Below are 20,498 nucleotides of genomic sequence, written 5' to 3'. Positions count from 1 at the left end.
TGACTGCCACCCTACTTTTATTATGTAAACTTTCCAGCATGCGGAAAAGGTGAAAGAATGTAGTACAGCAGATCCTGTGGTGTGTGTCCTTTTTATCTCCGCTCTGGACCACGAGCACCTCAAGGCCACGGGCAGCCCCGGAGGCCGTCGAGCGCAAGGGTTCGTGCGCTTCATACGAGGGCCGCATCTCGGGCCCACCCCAGACAGGCTGCATCAGATCCGCAGCCAGCAAGCCTCCCGGGGCCACCCTGGGCACAGTCCGGCTTTGTGGTCAGACACACCAGAGTTCAAGTCCTCGTCCCGGCACTTTTTGGCTCTTCAATTTGATGGCGGTCGTCAAGTGCTGGGGGTTCTGCTAAGTCCCTCGCAGACGTCATCTCATTAGTCTTCATAATAACTCAGAGGCTTTTTCACCCAGTGCTTTTGTCCCCCAGAAGACACTTGATGATGTCTGGAGACATTTTGCTTGTCACCGCCGGGAGGGGCTGCTACTGGCATCCTGCGAGTAGAGGCCAGGGATGCTGCAAAGGCCCCCCCAGTACGGGACAGCCCCACAGCACAGAATGATCCAGCCCAAACGGCCTGGTCCCGAGGCTGAGAAACCCTGCCCCGTGAGCCAGTGACTATTGTTCTCTCTGTTCTGCAGAGAAAGAAACTGAGGCTTGGGCTTCCCTGGTGGCGCAGCGGTTGAGAATCCGCCTGCCGATGCAGGAGACACGGGTTCGTGCCCTGGTCCGGGAAGATCCCACATGCCGCGGAGCAACTAAGCCCGTGAGCCATGGCCGCTGAGCCTGCGCGTCCGGAGCCTGTGCTCCGCAACGGGAGAGGCCACAACAGTGAGAGGCCCGCATACCACAAAAAAAAAAAGAAACTGAGGCTTAAGCAGGGGAGTGTTCCAAAGCCACCACCCGAGCGGTAGGTGGGGGGCGTGACAGTCCCCCAGGAGGGTTACTGTAGCAACGGGAGAGCTCATTCAGTCAACTGACTTTTTACAAAGCATCTCCTCTGGGTTAAGCGCTGGAATCACACACCCACGTGTGGGCGCACAGTCAGCGTTGAATCAGTGCTGCCGCTGATCGAGCCAGGGGCTCCTAATGTTTGCTGAACACTCAGGAACTGCGTCGCGGCCGCTACCCATCAGACTCCAAAGAGTCCCGCTCTGACGTTATTCCCGCTTTGTATTTTCGTTTGGACACAGGGGGGTCCTCGTGGGGGGCTTGCTGGTGTTTTCCACTTCCTGACCCCAAGTTCCAGGTCTTGGTGCAGAGCTGAGCTGCCCTGGGGAGTCCCCAGAGCCCTGGGGTTCGTGCCGGGCAGCACCCCGATGCGGCCCATCTGGGGAGCAGATGAGCTATTTACAAACCTCCACCTGAGGCCATGAGAGGTGACGGAGGGATCCCAGTTCTTGGGGCTGTGGTTCCCGGTAACACGCCTGGTGGGTCCAGCAATATTCAGGACCTACTTCTGCTAAACAAGGAGGCCTTGTTTATCTGAAATTCAAATTTAACTGGGCGCCCTGTGTTTTATCTGCACCCCTACTTCCTGGACCACTCCCCCCTCTCTCCACTTCCCTCCTTTATTATTTTATGTAAACTTTTTATCGAGGTGTAAAATATACAAAGAGAAAAGTGCACAGATCTGAACCGACCAGACGCATGGATCTTCACAAAGGGAACACACATGGGTAACCAGCAATAATCACATCTGGAAAGAGGACGTGACCCCAGAAGCTTCCTCGTGCCCCTCTGGTGCCCACTGTCCCACCCTGGGGTTACCACTGTCCTTATTTGCAGCTCCACACATTGACCCTCCCTGCCTTCGAATGATCTAAACATGGAAGCACACAGTGTGTTCTCCTGGTCTGGCCTCCTTCTCGCATGGAGATGCATCCTTGTGGCTGGGAACGTATCCATCTGTCCTCAGCGACTGGGAATATTCCACCATCAGATACACGACCCTCTGGTTCCCCGTTCCCTGTTGACAGGCATTTGGATTATTCTAGTTTGGGGCTCTTATAAATAAAGCTGCTAAGAACATTCTCGCACAGTCCTGCTTTAGGCATCACCCTCGCACTTCACATCCGTCCCCAGTTCACATGTTAGGCACGTGGTTGATCTGTCTGGCTGGAAGCCCCAAGGGAGCTGGGCTGGCCTCTCACTCTGGTACCCAGCCCCCAGCACATTGCCTGCACATAGTAGGTGCTTAGTATGGATTTGGGGGATGAAAGAACATCTGCCCCCTCTCTCCCCGGGCATCTCGTGTCAGGGCTGTCCTGGGAACTGCGTCCATCAGGAGTTAAGCTGGGGCACAGAACTTGGATTTGCACGCACTTTGACTGTGGACCCAGACAACTGCCATGCAAATGTTAGGGAAATGGGCCCCTGAGGCTCTGGCAGAAGACGAGATGGAGGGGTTTGTGGAGCAGGAACCTCCTTGCCCTGCAGCCTGCCGGCTGATGTCCTTTTTTTTTTTTTTTTTTTTTGCGGTACGTGGGCCTCTCACTGTTGTGGCCTCTCCCGTTGCGGAGCACAGGCTCCGGACGCGCAGGCTCAGCGGCCATGGCTCACGGGCCCAGTCGCTCCGCGGCACGTGGGATCTTCCCGGACCGGGGCACGAACCCGCGTCCCCCCCATCGGCAGGCGGACTCTCAAACACTGTGCCACCAGGGAAGCCCTGATGTCCTATTTTTACCTTCCACGGGCTGCCTGGACTCAGCAGATGTCACCAGTGGTAACATTCCTGAGCTTCTCAAATGCTTCCAGGCGCCCCGAGTCCAGCGGCTCAGAGCTGGATGATAAAGGCCGATAAGGATTCCAAGCCCAGCGCCGGCCTGGCCCTGGAGCTCCTCAGACCTGTGCTCTCAGAGTCCTGTAAAAGAGCCTGCTCCTAGCTATTCTGAGTCCTGGAAAGCCTCGGAGAGACACACTGTTCTGAGGAGGACCAAGAGGGAACCCAGAGCAGCTGAGACGGGAGATGGAGGCCCACAGGCAAATGCAGCTGCAGATGGCATTTTCCAGCAAATGGGATTGTTTCTGAAAATTGCAAATTAGCTCCTAATATGTAAGAATCAAGAGGAATGTTCACGTGAAAATGCAGTTCCTGCCTTTCCCTACTCACCCATTTTGCACCCGCCTGACCCAGGGGGCATTTGAATTGTGGCCCTGGGGTGACTTGGTCCTGTGGTGGGGTGGGATTGGGGGTTCAGCTGAACCTCTCATTTTACGCGTGAGAACTCTGGCTGCGCAGAGGTTCACAGCTCAGGTGTGAGGTCCCTTTAGAAATCCTATCGCTGGGCTTCCCTGGTGGCGCAGTGGTTGAGGGTCCGCCTGCCGATGCAGGGGACGTGGGTTCGTGCCCCGGTCCGGGAAGATCCCACGTGCCGCAGAGCGGCTGGGCCCGTGAGCCATGGCCGCTGAGCCTGCGCGTCCGGAGCCTGTGCTCCGCAACGGGAGAGGCCACAGCAGTGAGAGGCCCGCGTACCACAAAAAAAAAAAAAAAAAAAAAAAAAAAAAAAAAAGAAAAGAAATCCTATCGCCTCCCAGCTGAAAAGTTCTCCCTTCTGTTTAAACACCTCTCCCTTCAAATTAACTCAGTTAACTCAAATTAACTCAGTCTCTTTTTCTCTGTTAAAAAATATTGAAAGCAAATTTAAGGACATTTTATAAAGGGGAGCACTGTAAAACGCCCCCCAGGCTCAGCTGCCTTTGATTTTGCATATTCCCTTCCTGTGGCGCCACCAGAGCCTCAAAGCACCAGGATGAGTAACAGGTCTGGTCAAAGTGGCTGCCCGATCAGCTGCTGTCACTGTCCTAAGAGGCACACATGGGCAGCGGCTGTTTTCCGGGGGGTCCTCAGCATTTGGTGGCCATGTCCTGGGTTCTCCGTCTTCTTTTTCCCGTTGGTGAGCCTCAGTTTCCCCATCTGTGAAATGGGCATGGCGACCTACCTCACAGGTGGTTGCATGGGTCCAGGTGATGATGCGGTGGTGGGTTGAGCTCAGGGCTGGGGTAGGCAAGCCCACCCCCCCCAGGTGGCACCCTCAGCTCGGCATCCCTCCTGCTCACTGTTCAGGCTGTTTTGATGTTGCCTTGCTCTCCTGCAATTGCAATGCAGTCCTGCACCCACAGCCTTCCCTCCCTTTTCTTTTGTTCCTTCCTCCGCCCTCTCCCCCTCTTTTCTTCGCTCCTTAGGTGAGGTTCTTGTGAGCCACGTAGAGTGATTTTTTGTGGCAGGCCTGGCTTCAAGGTCAAGAAGCCTTGTCGGGGCCAGGCTGAGTGTAAGGACAAACAGCTTGTTGGGGGGATCTCTGGGGGGGATGGGGGCTGAAGATCCCTGAACCAGCCCCCCAACATCTGCCAGACCCTGGCCTGGCCTCCCCTCTGGACACGGAGCCTCTTTGCATATGCAAAGGAGCCATGAGCCTCCCCAGGCCAGGGCAGCACCATTCCTGCCACCTGCTCTGGAAAGGGAGGCTGCGGCCACTGAGTCCTTCCAAGGAGCCGAGTTAGGGACCCTCCAACAAGGGCAGGAGGGGAGCCCGCAACCCGTGGGGTGGTGGAGCGAGCCGCTGCTGGCTTTCCATTCTGCTCTCCTTCCTCTCTCCTCTCTGTCCCTCTGTCCCTCTGTGTGTGTATGTGTGTGTGTGTCTCTCTCTCCGCTTCCCCTCTCCCTCTCTTCCCCCCTCCCCTCCCCACCTTGTTCCTCACCCTGACCCCTTCTGTGGGGACCTGGCAGCCCAGGCTGTCCTTTCCAAAGGATGCCTCCACGTGGAGAAACATCAGGATTTACTCCAGAGAACACGAGATGCAACACGAGTGGAAGCCCTCTGGCCTCCTCTGCTGCCCAGCAAGTGGCTGGAACTCTCTGCGCCCCCTTCCTTCACCCACAGGCTGTGGGACGGGGCGGGGGGCGGGTAGGGTTATAGGGTTGATGCTAATTAACTTGCAGGAGGGGCCAACCTAGCCTTCATCAGAGATAAGATGAAACCCGGAGAGCCCAAGCTCGAATCCTGGCTTAGAGTCCCATTGGCTGAACTTTGCCTAGCTATTCAGCCTTCTTGAGCCTCTTTGGCTGTAAAGTCAGGGTGGTCATTCTACCAACCACAGGGTGCTGTTGTGATGAGGGCACCATGGGTATTGCCACTGTCACCCCAGGGCCTTTGCATGTGCTGTTCCCCCCTTGCCTGGCATCCCTCTCTCACACAACACACTCCCTCTTTGTTCAAATGTCAAATTCGTGGGCCATCTTTTGAAAAAAACATACGAAATCCATCCTTCCCTCCCTAGCACTCCCTACCCCATCCTTGCTGTATTTTTCTCCACAGCACAGACCACCCTCTGCCCACCAGGCATTTTACTTCTTTCTTTACTTCTTGGACTGTAAGCTCTGCCAAGGGAAAGGGTCTCAGTCTGTTTTCTCCCTAGCACATAGTGTTCTGCATACACCAGGTGCTCTATAAATACTTGTGGACGCGATCTGTACATTGAATAAATGGCTTGCTTCTTTCTCATCACGAGTAACGAAAACGCACTCTGATCCTGCATCTGAGTTACCAGGACATTCAGATGTCAGCACCCCCCTCAAGCAGCAAAGGAGCAGCATGGAGGTTTCCCATCTCTGGAATGGAGAGCAGAGAGGACACTGATCACTCAGAAAGCAGCCAGGAGGGGCTCCAGGGGGCGTGAGAATAGAAGAAATGGAAGCTAGTTTGCCAGGCACCGGTCTGAGGAGCCCACCCCAGCCACTGCGAAGGATTGCCTGAGTGCTGGAAGCTTCCAGAAGGGTCTACTCCACAGCCCTTGACTTCAGATCTCAATCTTTTTCTCTCTGAGTCGCTGATCAGATTCTGAGGTCGCCTGAGATCTGACCCTCAGCGAACATCTGAGAATGCCCTAGTTCTTGGCCCTCACCACGGCTGGCATCCCGGGAGAGCTTCAGCAATACCGAGCTGGGTCCTGCCCCAGAGGGTCTGGTCTAGATGCAGCTGGGACACTAGGATTCCCTAGGGAATTCTACTGCACAGCCACCCTTGAGGATCCCCGTGTTAATGGATCTTTGTGAATGGGAATAGCATTAACTATTGTTTATCTAACATCTTCTGCATACTGGGTATTTTTTGGGCAAATGTCACAAAACTGGGCTCCCTCCAGGGGCCAGGAAGGCCATGTAATTGTAGGAAGCAGACTGAGAGGCGACAGGGAGTGGTGGGGACTGTGGTGAACTGGGGAACCATGGCCCGTCCTACAGGGGCATCAAACTCAATGCAGATGACGGTCAGTGCCTGGGAAGCAGGCCCAGTGGGCGAGGGCTTCTGATGAGTCAAGAGAAGCAGGAACTCTGAATTTTAGTGGGAAATTGGCTCATTTTAAAACACCAGCAATTAATTCACATTAAAGGAGGGGGGAGTGAGTAGTCACGTCCACTGGCTGGATGTAGAGCCTGTCAGTGGCCAGTTTGAGATCTTGGCTTCATGTCTATTATCGCTTTTCTTCACTGCAGTATCCGTGGGGGTTAGACATCATTGCTCTTTTTAGAGATGAGGGGAGAGATTCCGAGAGGTGGAGTCATTTACTCAGGATTGCTGTGGTAGGCGGAATAACGGCCCCCCAAAGATGTCCCCGTCCTAATCCCTATAACCTGTGCCGTCATCTTATGTGGCAGGGAAATTAAAGTTACAGATGGAATTAATGTTGCTAATCAGCTAACTTTATTTTATTTTTAAAAAAATTATTGTTCTTATTTATTTTTCTATGGTACGCGGGCCTCTCACTGCTGTGGCCCCTCCCGTTGCAGAGCACAGGCTCCGGACGCGCAGGCTCAGCGGCCATGGCTCACGGGCCCAGCCGCTCCGCGGCACATGGGATCCTCCCGGACCAGGGCACGAACCCGCGTCCCCTGCATCGGCAGGCGGACTCTCAACCACTGCGCCACCAGGGAAGCCCCAATCAGCTAACTTTAAAACAGGGAGATTGTCCTAGATTATCCAGGTGGGCCAGTGTCATCACAGGGTCCCTTAAATGTGGAAGACAGAGGTAGGAGAGTCAGCGTCAGAGTGAGAAAACCAAGACCGGCCTTTCCTGGCTTTGAAGGTGGAAGAGGCCATGGGCCAAGGGATTTGGGCAGCCTCCAGACGCTGGAAAAGGCGAGCAAATGGATTCTCCCCTAGAGCCTCGCGGAGTCTCACTGCCCAGGTTGCAATCGTGGCTCCATCTTTGAGCTGTGTGACCTGGGGCATGTTTCTCAACTCCTTCTGAGCCTTGCTTTCTGCATTTTCAAAAGCTGAATAATGACGGCATTTCCCCTAAGGGATGGTTGTGAAGATGAGGTGAGATAATCAGTGCAAACCCCTTGGAGTAGGACTAGCCCATCACCCATGGGCCCCTGACTACTATCATTACTGTTATGGGACAATGCTTAAAGCTCTGCGTTCACACTCCAGCTGTGGGCTCGGTGGGCGCCGTGCATCAGCTGTGGGCTCGGTGGGCGCCCTGCATCAGCTGTGGGCTTCATTTGGGCCACGTGTGGGCTCGGTGGCGGGGGTAGAGGGTGGGTGCAGGGAAGTTGAGAGGGGGGCACTAGTGTCTCCCAGGCTTGCATTTCCTGTGAATAAAATTCCAAAAAGCAGCAACCTCCATCCTCTTTCCGTTGAACTCTCTGCCTTTTACAGTCCACCTGAGATGGCTTTGACCTCGGATTTCAACACCCCCCCCCCTCAGCGCTGTGGATGCCTACTCATGGCTCTGTCCAAAATTCTAGAGTTGCTTCTAAAGGGCAGGTGCCGTCCAGCATCACCCCCTGCCACCCTCAAACCCCCTGCAGCCACGTGGGATCGTCCTCAGGCTATAGACGTTATTAACATAGTACCAATAACAGAAAACATTCTCTTGGCCCTAAGCGCCAGGTCTGTGCCAAACGCATTTCCCTGTACTGTCTCGTTTCACGACCCCAAGAGTCCAAGAGGTGGCCTGTCCTACAGAGAGGGAGACTGAGGCACAGAGAGGTTTAGTAACCCATCTCTCGGACGAGGAGATGAAGCTCAGAGGCAGTAACTAGTTTGTCATCCCTTACAAACGGGAGGCGGAAGCTGGAATCCTAGGCCAGGCTGGTCTCACAGCCTACGCTCACTCTTCCGTCATCTGATTAAACAATACTTCCAGATTTTTAATTTCCCCCCAGACACCACCTTCCTCACAGACGCCAGGTGAGCATGTTGGAGACGGGAGAGCTGAAGAAAAACTCAGCTTCCATTGGCTACTCCAATAGATGTCTTTGCGAAACCATGCGGCTTTGTGATGAGAAACTGTAGTCATAAAGATGGACGTTTCGCCGTCTAAGTCAGATCCAGGGACCCCCGCGCTGTGAGCTGTGCTACTTAGAAATATTGTTCATTATTAGATTGTTGGCGCCATTTGGTAAGGCATTTAAATCCCCCATCAAGTAAATGAATTGCTATTAGTTTGAAAGAATGGTGTTGGATTTCCACTTCTTTCTAAATAGAGCCTCAGGAAAACAAAAGGACAGGTGAGTTACAGGTTAATTTTTTGTGTGATTGTAAAATTCAGGATGTACGCAAATGAAGACAAAAATGGTAATATGGATATTAACTTAAACTCACTGCAAGAGGGCCACTCTTATTTTTTACTTCTTTTTTTTTGAATTGTAGTCGGTTTATAATATTGTATTAGTTTCAGGTGAAGCGTGCCACATTTAAACTCATTTATTTGAATCAAAAATACTTGAAAAGAACTTTTCAACACTGCTTTGGTAAATGGAAAACACCCTCACTTGCCAGAAACAGTAATAATTATCATCATCATTATTAGTGACATTTTGAGCATTTACTCTGTGGCAGGAACCGCCAGAATGCTTTACAAACTGTGTGACACATTCATCCTCACGGATGTAACTCTATGAGGCTGGTACCATTATTCCCATTTTACAGATAAGGAAACTGAGGTTTCCTTCTTTCAGTCTGTTCACAATAGGGGTCTCCGGTGAGGACATGAAACTGACTTGAATTCATCTTTTGAATGCACCTGAATCACCATGCTCCCCTCTCCTCTTCCCTTATTTCACCCAGCTCCTATTCTTCTTGAAAAGTTTAGAAACTTGCTCCAGCACCCCGACCCACACCCGAAGCCTAGGCTGGTGAATGCCCTTTCCCTCCCCTGCACGTTAGCTCTGAAGCACCCACCACATGGCACCCTCTCCACTACCAGACAGAGCTCGTGGAGGGCAGAGCCAGAATCCCCCCTCCCCATCCCCAGCACGCGGCACACAGTAGGTGCTCAGTAAACACTTGTTGAAGAGATGAACGAGTGAATGAGTGAAGCAAGTGCCGAAAGTGAATTCAAAGTCCAGCACAGCTGAGGTTCCCGGCCCACAGGTACCTGGACAATCGAGGTGGTCCGTGTCTTTGGTTTTGGTAGTGACCTGTCTATTTTAAGGTGCTGCTACTCTGAACCTCCTTTTTTCATCTGCATGATGAGGGACAGTAGAAAGGGGGTCACCCTGCACCTCCCTTGGGGAGCTGTTGTAAGGATTAAATGAGTTCCTATTTAGATCAGAAGAGAGCCCGGCACAGAGCAAATGCTCAAAAGTGTTAATAACAACAACAATATTATGTACTATTGTGATGTACATTATCTACTTATCTATATATCATAACTATTTATGACAAGCTATCTTGGTTTTCCATTTATTGTAGTTGTGAAGTTTTATTTAAAAATAAAGGTATTTGATTTTTAAAAAGTGAGTTGGAAATAAGTGAGTATCTGTGCAGTGGTACCCGGATATCGCCCACATCCTGACGTGGTACTGAATGACAGGTTAACATAACCAACAGGGGGGCGGGGAGGTGACTCAGTGGGGCACAGCTTTTAGAATACGTACCCTGGTCAACTGGAAACAGGCACCACTGCGGCCTGGGCCGTGGATTTCAGAGTAGAGAGGCCGAGGCTCTTTGGAGAAGCCTGAAGATGCTTTGCCAAGGACCTCAGACGTGCTGCCACACTGGGCGTCCCCATTTTGTCTTCTCTGAATGTGCAGCCTCCACCCCAGGCCCGGGCTGGTATTTTTAGCACACAGGCACCCTGCACAGCCTCATACACTCTGACCAAATTTAGAAATCACAAGAGGTCTTTGCACTTCCACGCCCTTGGTAGGAGTAATGAATGAAAAGCCCCCCTTCCCCCCACCAGTCCAGCTAGAGCCCACCCGAATGCATGCCGGGGTCTGTCTACCGACTGGTGAGACACCTAAGATTTATCTCACAGTGAGAGAAAGCAAGTTGCAGAATCACATGTGTGTCTGGGTCTACTTCTGCACAAAACAAAACAACCCCCCCATGTGTATGTGTGTCTGGGGCTGCATAGCCCAGAGAGGGGCATGGGGCAGGCTGCTAACAATGGCAATTGGGGGGTAGGGTGCGTTGGGGTGCGGAGCTGGAGGCTGGGGAGAGGAGTCACTCTGTCCTTTATGCTTACATAAGCAAAGCTTTACGTTTACTGTTTAAAACAAGTGTGGATAACTTCTGAAATTTGAAAAACCTTGAGCACCGAAAAGTTTAACTATATCCCAAGATTGAAAAGCCACAAGCCAAATGCTCACGTGGGATTTTACAGTTAGCTGAAGGTTTCTGAGGCTTTGTGTGATGGTCCCTCACTGTTTCTGACAACTGGACATCCACTGCCCATTCCCTAATGCAGGGGTCCCCACCCCCCAGGCCGGTACCGGTCGGTGGCCTGTTAGGAAACGGGCCGCACAGCAGGAGGTGAGCTGGGGGTGAACGAAGCTTCATCTGTATTTACAGCCGCTCGCCGTCGCTCGCATTAGCGCCTGAGCTCCGCCTGCTGTCAGATCAGCGGCGGCATTAGATTCTCGTAGGAGCGCGAACCCTACTGCGAACTGCGCATGCGAGGGATCGAGGTTGCGCGCTCCCTATGAGAATCTAATGGCTGATCATCTGAGGTGGAGCTGGGGAGCGGCTGCAAATACAGATGATCATTAGCAGAGAGGTTTGCACAGAGACCATAATGAATCAATTGCTTGCAGACTGTATCAAAACCCTATCGGTGAGTGGCTAGTGAAAACAAGCTCAGGGCTCCCACTGGTTCTGCGTTATGGTGAGTTGTATAATTACTTCATTATCTATTACAATGTAATAATAATAGCAGTAAAGTGCACAATAAATGTAATGTGCTTGAATCATCCTGGAACCACCGCCCACCCCGGTCTGTGGAAAAACGGTTTACCATGAAACTGGTTCCTGGGGCCAAAAAGGTTGGGGGCCGCTGCCCTTAATGCTCTCAGATGTGCCAGGGACACTACTGCTCCCTGCTCTGGTCCGCTGGGTGCTGACTCCACCCCCAGTTCCAGGGAGGGGCGTGGCCAAGGCTGGCCAATCAAAGCACTGCATGGCCCTGGTTCTTCAGGGCTAGGTCTCACAGCTAGCAGAGAGGTTACTGCAGACATTGTTAAGAACGGAGAACCCAAGACCCTCCGCTTAAGAGCTACTCTGGAACCTCTGTCACACCAACGAATTCATTCCAGTTGGCCAAGCTTGTCTGAGGTTCGTCTGAGGTTCTTCTGAGTCGTGACTGGGCCTCTGCAAGCAAATGAGGCAGCACCCTTATGAATCCACACAAGCTGATGGCTGAATTCTCAGGAGTTTTGCATAGCAGTTGTCAAGCATGGCCAATACTAAAACTAAATTATATAAACTTACCATTAAATGAGTTATATTAAAACCAAAGGTGATCAATACTCGGCACTTACCTCTCCCTAATTATTTCACGACACTTTGCTATTATCCATGACCTTGGGGTTATTTATCTCTGTTGTCTCTGTACAGTGGAAATGCTGTAGGACAGCGTGTGCCCGTCTGTCTCCCCGCTCCACACACAGTGAGTCACGCTGGTAGCTTGAAACCCGCCATGGTTGGGAGTATTCACACCACGGAAATTGGCAAACACTGCAAATATGGCTACCCCACCCAAAACTGTGGTTAAACATTTACAGGCATGGTGCTGAAAGGAGGCCTGGGAACGCAGGCAGGGCCCCATCTGCTCTTCAGGGACCCCAAGTAACAGGAAGGAGAGATTGTAGCATCCTCGGAGCAAGAACCACAGTTGATCTCCTTTGGTTTCCCCAGCATCTAGCAAGGACATTCCATTTATGGGTGTCAACTGACTTGAGGAAATCAGGGTCCAAGGTCACCTGGTGGTGGGGCAGAGTCCTGAGCTCAGATCCCCTGCCCCGCCTTGGAATCAGCCCTTCTTGTGCATTCATCTCTGACACCTGGAAGACCGAGAGGCCCTGCTGGTAGCTGAGCCCACATGCTCTGCTACCACCAATGAAGGAGACTCTGCCCCTCCCAGAGGCCCTAATGTTCAAGGCCTTTGTTCTGAGCACTCATTTCCTAACAATTTGCAACTGTGCAAGATGGTTTTGGCAAGTGATGGGTACAGCATTTAATAACACAAGGTCCCAAGTTGCAGCAGGTATGCCTTTTCAAAATATATGAAGAAAAACTGCAAGGATACATAGACAAATCCACAGTTATAGTTGAAGACCTCAACACTCTTCTCTAAGTTATTGAAAGAACAAACAGACAGAAAATCAGTAAAGATATAAAAGACCTGGACGGCACTATCAACAATGTGACCTAAGTGACATTTTAGAACACGCCACTCAACAACAGGACACACAGTTTTCTCAGGTGCACATGGAACAGTCACCAAGATAGACCATATTCTGGGCCACCAAACAAACCCTAACAAATTTAAGAGAAATGATAGCATACAAAGTTCATGCTCTGACTGTAATGTAATAAATCTAGAGTTCACAAACCGAAAGGTATATGGAAAATTCCCAAATATTTAAAAATTAAATGCACTTCTAAATAACCCATGGGTCAAAGTGGAAATCTCAAGGGAAAGTAGAAAATATTCTGAACTAAATATAAAAATATAACATATCAAGATTTGTAAAATGCAACTAAAGCAGTGCTGGGAGGGAATTTTATAACATCAAGTGCTTATGTTAGAAAATAAGAAACATCTCAAATGAATTATCCAAACTTCTACCTTAAGAAACTAGAAAAAGAATGGCAAATTTAACCTGAAGGGATGAAATGATAAAGATAAGAGCAGAAATCAATGAAATTAAAATCAGGAAAAATGACGGAGAAAATTAATGAAACAAAAAGCTGTCTACTTGAAAAGACCAACAAAACTGATAAACTTTTAGCCAGACTGACCATGACAAAAACAAAGACAGAAATTAGCAGTATTAAGAATGAAAGAGAGAACATTGCTATAGACTCTACAGACATGAGAAGGATAATATAGGAATGTTATGAACAACTTTATGTCCCCAAATTTGACAACTTAGGTGAAATGGACAAATGCCTGAAAGACATGGACCACCAAAGCCCACTCAAGAAGGAATAGTGAACCTGAATAATCCCATAGCTATTAAAGACATGGAATCCACAGTTAAAACTTTCTAACAAAGCAAACTCCAGACAAGGTGGCTTCACTGGTAAATACTACCATTCAAGGAAGAAATAATCCTAATTCTATACAAACTCTTCTAGAAAACTGAAGAGGAGGGAACACTTCCCAACTCATTTCTTGAGGCTAGCATTACCCTAATACCAAAGATATTACAAGAAAACGACAGACCAGTATTGCTAGTGTACATAAATAAAAGAATCTTCAGCAAAATATTATCAAGTCAAAACCAGCAAAATATAAAAAAGATAATATATCATGACCAAGTGAAGTTCATCCTGGAATGTGAGGCTGTTCAACGTTGGAAAATCAGTCAGTGTAATATATAATATTGGCAGATACATAAAAAGCATATAATCATCTTAATTAATGTAGAAAAAGAATTTGGCAGAATTCAGTACTCATTCATGATTAATTCTCAGCAAACTGGTAATAGAAAGAAATGTCCTCAGTGCAATAAAGGGCATCTACAAAACTCCTACAGCTAACATCTTATTTAATGGCAAAAGGCTCAATGTAAATTGAGTTCTCTGTAAATTGGGAACTAGGCAAAGATGTCTACTCTCACTGCCTCTAATCAAAATCATACTGGAGGCCCTAGCTAGAGCAATATGGCAAGAAAATAAAAACATAGATTGGAGAGGGGAAAAAATAAAATTGTCTCTATTTGCAGATGGCATGACTGCCTATTTAGAAAATACCAAGGCATCTACAAAAATATTGCCAGAACTAATAGCAAGTGAGTTTAGTAAGGTTGCAGGATACAAGGTCAATATACAAAACTCAACTGTATTTCTCTATGCTAGCAATGAACAATAGGAAACTGAAATTTTAAAAACAGTACCATTTACAATAATACCAAAAAAAAAGAAAAACCTCATGAAAAACTCAGTATAAGTTCTAACATCTGTGCAAGATCTGTACACTGAAGTCTACAAAACAACGATGAATCAAAAACCTAAATAAGTGGAGAGATATATTGTGTTCATGGATTGGAAGACTCAATACTGTCCAAATGATAAATTCTTCCCAAACAGATCTGTAAATTCATCCCCTCCAAAATGTACTTTTGTCCGACAAAATGTACAAATTTGTACATCTTTTGTACAAATCAACAAATGGATTTGTAAATTTATTTGGAGAGGCAACAGATCTAGAATAACCAAAACAATTTTGGGAAAGAAGTACAACGTTGGAGGACTCACATTTTCTAATTTCGATGCTTACTATAAAGCCACAGTAATCAAGACAGTGTGGTACTGATGAAAGCCTGGACCAGTGCAACAGAATGGAATCCAGAAATAGATCCCACATGTGTGGCCAATTTACTTTCAACAAAGCTACAAAGGGAATTCAATGGACAAAGGATGGTTTTTTTCAACAAATGGTGCTGGAACAATTGGCCATCCATATGTGAAAAAGAAACCTTGATCCACACCTTGTATCATATACAAAATTTGACTCAAAATGGATCCTTGACTTTCATGCAAAACATAAAATTATGAAACTTCTAGAAGTAAACCTAGAAAAAAGTCTTTGTGACCTTGTGTTATGCAAAGATGTCTTAGCCAGGACACTAAAAGAATGATTCACCAGCAAAAAAAATGATAAATTAGACATCATCAAAAAATTTTTTATAAAATCTGCTCTTTGAGGAACACCATTAAGAGAATGAAAGGAGAAAACAGAGACAAAATACTTGCAAAATATATGTCTGGTAAAGAACCTGTGTCCAGAATCTATAAATAACTCTCAACCCAAATTAAAAAATTTTTAAATTAAAAAGATTAAAAGATTTGACCAGATATTTCATCAGGGAAGATATGCAGATGGCAAGTAAGCCCATGGAAAGATTTTCCAACTCACTAGATATTAGTGAAATGCAAACGAAAACCACAATGAGATGTCACTACACACCTACTAGGACAGCTCAAAACAAAACAAAACAACCCCCTGACAATACCAAGTGAAGGCGAGGATGTGCGGGCAACTTGAGCACTCGTACCTGGCTGGTGGGAATACAGGTGTGTCCACTTTGGGAACTGGTTTGGTAGTTTCTTATCAAGTTAAACAACTTCTGTCTTATGACCTGGAGATCTCACCTCAAGAGAAATGAAAATATATATTTGTGCAAAACCTGTACACAAATGTTTATAACAGCTTTGTTCATAATCCGCCCAAAGTAGGAACAACTCAGATGTCCCTGACCTGGCGAATAGACAGGCAAACTGTAGAATAGCCGTACAATGTAATATTATCCCACAGTAGAAGGAAATTAACAAATAATCCAGGAAACAGCAAGGCTGAATCTCAAAGTCATTACATTGAATAAAAGAAGCCAGACTCAAATATATAGTGTATTTGATTGGAAACATATGATTCCATCTATATGACATTCTGGAAATGACGACTGTAGGGGCATATGAAGAAACCAGTGGTTGCTATGGCTCGGAAGCAGGGTAGCAACAAAGGGGCACAGTGGGATTTGGGGTGGTGGTTACATGGCCATTCGTTTGTCAAAACTCAGAATCGTACACTTAAAAGGGGGAATTTCACTCTATGTAACTCAAAGATTAAAAATATGTAAAAAAATGTATTGTTGGAAAATAGCACGAAGGAGAATTCTAATATCCATTTCACTTAGACAAAAAAATTGTGATGAGTAAATTAATTTCTATGTGGCCAACTTTTAAAGGCCCCATAGACCCATGACTAATTTCTGATTCTTCATGAAATTTTTTAAAAACAAAATTTTTAAAAATGTGAGCAAGTATCTACCTGTACACATCCATCCATCTGTCCTGACATTATCCTACCTGTTGCAATAAAAGGTAAGAATAATTTTTAAGAAGATCCAGCTGTTCTTATTCTGAAATGGGTCTGTGTTATGCAAAGTGGACTCTTAGCCTGACACAGGACACATGCAAAGTTTGCAAAGTCAGACAAATGCATTTTCAAACGTTCGTGCTCTACGTGACACATTTACACCGGCAGCCTGATAGTAACTGCTGTACCACTGGCAGGTCCCGGATCGCCCTCCCCTTGCCATGGGTCACGCGCTGTCACCGTGAAACAGCTGTCCCGGGCCACCTGAGCGTGTGATCTCAGTGCCAAACCACGGAGGAGGCCCCGCAAATTCCAGAACACAGCTCACACGTCGCTTCCAGAGGCTCTGTCTTCTGTTCCCTGTGGGACAAAAACCAGTTCACAGGCCACCTGAGAGCTGCTGAGTTGCTCTTTGGGGTAGAACCACCCAGAGTGAAATGCTTAGGTCCTGGTATTAAAAGCACCTTCAGTTTTCCGGACATTGGTGAAAACAGGGAAGAAACCCAGCCTGGAGGGCAGATGATGCCGAGGTGGTGTTGCCACAAACACTGCCTGATTCTCCGGTGCCGCCTGGAGCTGCTAATTCCGTGGACTGGGGTGTCCAGTTCACAAGCCCCTGGACAGTCCTAATGCCCAGAGAGATTTCTGAACTCCATGGTCAAGGGCCTTGGAGGAGCTGGGATTCCACCCCCACCCCCCTGACGGGAGCAGGTGACGGTCAGGTGCGTTGTGTGGTGGCACACAGAGCTATGCTTCAGGAGGGGCCTCACGCTGGCCGAGGCCAGTGGGGGACCAGGTGACCAGTGCGGTGAGAAGTACACGCCCAAGCAGCGGGCGACACCGCTCCGAGCAGGACCCAGGCCCTCTGCAGACAGGCTGCCCCTGGGGCAGAAGCGCCCCAGAGAACTGGGGTGTTGCCTGCAGACACAGGCTTCAGTCCAGGCGGGGCTGTCCTGCTGTCCTCACTGCCCACCTGCAGCTCCAGCCACGCCCTCCATCCCTGAAGACACCCCTCCCTACCCCCCGCCCCTCCAGCAAGGGGGCCAGGCTCCCCTCCCGCCGTGGCTCGTGAACGCAGCTGCTCCTCCCACATCCTGAAATGTTACCTCCATTTTGTGCTGGGGCTTCCGAGGGAATTCAAGAATCACATGTAACGTGGGTTCACGCATGCAATATTGAATATCCACAGCTTTGGGATCACATTCTAAAATCCAGGCGCACAAAGTTGAAAAAGAGTGGTCAACAATTGTGGCCGCTTCTAGGGAGACGGTCATGCTGGGTGACACTTCGGTCCCCAGGGCTTTTATCCCAGCAGAAAACGTTCCAAGGATTTCACTGCTAAGTTGGGCACACCCATTAATAAAATTTCAACTTCCTCTAGCCCCTTCGAAAGACTCCTACTTTCAAATGTTAGCTTTTTTTATTTAGGTAGTTGGCATCAGGCTTGCTCATGACACTCTGTGGCCAGGACAGAAAAAGCCTATTTGTTCCTATATTCCATTTAAAATTGATTTTTGACACCCGGGGCAGCTGTACTTAAACCCTTCTACACCAGCAGCAAGCCTTGGACGTGCCTGTGTAGTGAAACTCTTTTTCCTGCTTAAGATAAATGATTTAACTGACAACGTATTTTTATGTCGTAGAAAAATCCTAGGATCCCTTTTAGAATTATTTTGTCAGTATTCACCCACGATTTCAATGCCATAAGCATGTTACTCTCATTTTTAGGGCGTAAAGCGGCTCTCATGCTTTGAGATACTAGATGAGCTTCTCTCCACAAATTCATTTAAAGTTTTCAAATGGCCATTAAGTGAAAGGGCTACCTCGGAAAAGGTTAAACACAGCTTTTCCAATCAAGTTAGTGACCGATGCTGATTGATTTAAAGTAATTCATTGTCTGGCATGCTGTGTTCTGTTATTACTTTCCTGATACTTATAGTTCAGGCCTTGGGATACAAATCATAATAATTATCTGGATGAGTCTTTTAATTGGTGACCTTTGGACTCTTCAACAAACTGTCACACTTCATTAACAGGAAATGACACCACGTGCTGGCTGTCGTTTGGCTGCTTCTCTGAGGAATATTCCACCACGAGAGCTATTTCTAGTCTTCCTATATGGTCTCCCGTGGCTGGCTCCCAGCCATTGGGGCTCAGTTAAGAGGTTTTTTTTTTTTTACTGCATTTTTTTTGGTCTCAACAAGCATGGTGAGCACCCCATATAGTACTCACCTGCAACTGCTCAGAAAAACAGGCCTATGTGTCTTTTGACATCCTAAATTGTGCATATGATAAAAGACAATGATTGATGGAAATGAGGCTCATCTTCGCAGCGATGCCTGGAAATGAGACAAAAGCTACTTAAGTAGCACCGTAAACGAGGCTGCCCCTTAAAATCTGTTTTATCTGATACACTCAATTAAAAATAAACTGCAGTAAAAAAAAAAAAAATTGGGGAAATGTAGAAACTGTCGGTTTGATAAGCCAAAGGTCCTACGGCTGTTCGTTGAACATGTTTAAGTATAAATAACACTGCCCACTAAAGACTGATTGTCATAAAGGATACACTCCCAGGGGCTATTCAGTAAGCTTGTCAATGGTTAGCCAAGTGCATAACATTTATACTGGAAATAATACCTGGAAAATAAGAAATTCCTGCCATTTTCACAAGGCTGTCGAACTCTATAACGTAAGCTGCTTGAGTTCCACCAGGACTAACCCCCCTTGTGGCCCCAACTCTTTCAGTGACTGATCTCAAACGATAGAGGCAACAGTCAAGCCTCAGGTGTGTTTAAAAAGCATCCTTTATATAGTAGAACTGTTGTCAAACAATGTTGTAATTTGAGCGCCCTTGCCCCAAAAAAGAGGCATTAAATTGTGCAAGAGGTGTGCATTCCAGAACGATTTCCTGCTGGATTCGCAGAGCTACATCGAGGGTGGTCGGTCTCTCTCTGGGCATCCTGACCCCAGGGCCACGAGTGTCTTCTCTTCTGGGTCCCGGAAAAGCCCTTTCCTCACTGAGGAGCCTCAAGGGCCAGAAACCCTCCTGTTACTGTTAAAGACACAGCTTTTTACTCACTTTTCTGTGTCGTACGAAAGGGATCAAACGGACCGCCAAGACTGTTGTAACTTGGGTTTGTTAACTGTCTCCAAGGTCTGGCGTCCGTCTCCGTGTTTGAAAAGAAAAAAAACCACTGCCCTCTTGTGGACACTGGTGTCATTGCTCCTGTCACAGAAGTCAAAGGCATCAGGAATTTCTCCTTTGATCCAGTCGTCAGTGGGAATCTGGGCGCATAACGGAATCAAAGCCGAGCATCTGAACTTAATTCTACCTAATAGCTCATCCAGATGTTATACATGCAAAACGCTGAAAACTACCCATGAAAGACTGTTTCTGGGGCGTTTCTGATGGTGTCTACATACCAACTAGGCTTACATTTTCAAACCATATTTCTTATGTTATCTGTTCTTTTTAAATTAAAAAACTTACATGCTAGTAAAATACATGACATGAAGTCTTAGCATCTTAACCATTTTAAGCGTACAGTTCAGTAGTGTTAAGTACGATCACTTTGCAACCAATCTCTGGAACCCTTTTCGTCTTCCCAAACTGAAACTCTGTCCTCATTAGACAATGATTCCCCCTCCCCCTCCCCTTGGCCCCTGGCAGCCACCCTTCTGCTTTCTGACTCTGTGAACTTGACTCCTCTAGGGATCTCACATAAGTGGAATCACACAGTATTTGTCCTTTTGAGGCTGGCTTACTTCACTTAGCAGAATATCCTCAAGGTTCATCCATGCTGTAGCAGGTGTCAAAATTTCCTTCATTTTAAATGATATTCCATTGTATGGACAGACCACATTTTGTTTATCCATTTATCTATCTATCTATGGACATCTGAGTTACTTCCACCTTTTGGCTATTGTGAATATTGGCTTCTATGAACATGGGTGTACAAATATCTCTTCAAGACCCTGCTTTCAATTCTTTGGGGTCTATCCCCATATTGCTGAATCACGTGGTAATTCTATTGGGGTCTATCCCCATATTGCTGAATCACGTGGTAATTCTATTTTTAATTTTTTGAGGAACCACCATAGTGTTTCCATAGAATCTGCACCATTTTACATGCCTACCAATAATGCACAAGGGTTCCA

The 20,498-nt window shown here is 47.7% G+C and overlaps 1 protein-coding gene across 6 annotated transcripts in view; it reads left to right on the top strand.

The window, feature by feature from the left end:
* The window catches only part of RBM38 (RNA binding motif protein 38), a 112,968-nt gene that overhangs the window by 61,042 nt on the left and 31,428 nt on the right, over positions 1–20,498 (top strand). The gene's annotated exons all lie outside the window — the stretch shown is intronic.

Source organism: Kogia breviceps, chromosome 14, assembly GCF_026419965.1.
Source record: "Kogia breviceps isolate mKogBre1 chromosome 14, mKogBre1 haplotype 1, whole genome shotgun sequence".
In the NCBI taxonomy this organism is placed as follows: Eukaryota; Metazoa; Chordata; class Mammalia; order Artiodactyla; family Physeteridae; genus Kogia; species Kogia breviceps.
This window is presented reverse-complemented; position numbering and strand designations above follow the sequence as displayed.